Below are 707 nucleotides of genomic sequence, written 5' to 3' on the forward strand. Positions count from 1 at the left end.
CTTTCTAAGAACCGAGATGCTTTAGTTGGATTTTGTCTCAACATCAGAGAAAGCCGCTTGTGTGTTAATTGTGGTTGTCAAGGGAAGTATTTTCTCTCTATTAATGCTGGTTCCACTTAGTTCCAACTACGAAGCATTCTAAATTATACCTATAAGTGTGCATATTTACAAATGAAATGATGACGAACTATCAATATCAACATAAAAATGTAACTACGGGTAATCTCCTTAAGGTGTGTTTCTCTTAACTTCCACACTTGTATTCTGCGCACATATGACCAGCTTTCACACTATGCACTTTTCTAGTAGTGAAGTAAGGAAAGGCTACTTTAATATGACCTTCCCTTGAACCATTCGGCCAATGATTTCATGTTGGGCTTGATGAAAGTGTGGGTCTCTACTTTTCGTATTATCTGTTTTCTCTCTCATAAGTCGATTGGGTCTGAGATTTTCTAGTTACGGCTACTGTAATTTCATTTAAAAACCGAAATATATTTTATATTTAGTATTGAACAAAATGTTGAAATCTACAGCCTGTCTGTTTAGTTAGTCATTAACACATTCCCTTTCCTGCGTCGCTGAAATCCTTTGACGTGTTAGCCCGGCCTTAAACCGCTAGGAATAAATATTCTGCCCATAGGCTGGTTGGATCCTCAAGTAACAGTTACTTATACAGTTGGCTTTACGTCACAGATAGGTCTTATGAC

This window comes from Anabrus simplex, chromosome 2, assembly GCF_040414725.1.
Source record: "Anabrus simplex isolate iqAnaSimp1 chromosome 2, ASM4041472v1, whole genome shotgun sequence".
NCBI classification, from domain to species: domain Eukaryota; kingdom Metazoa; phylum Arthropoda; class Insecta; order Orthoptera; family Tettigoniidae; genus Anabrus; species Anabrus simplex.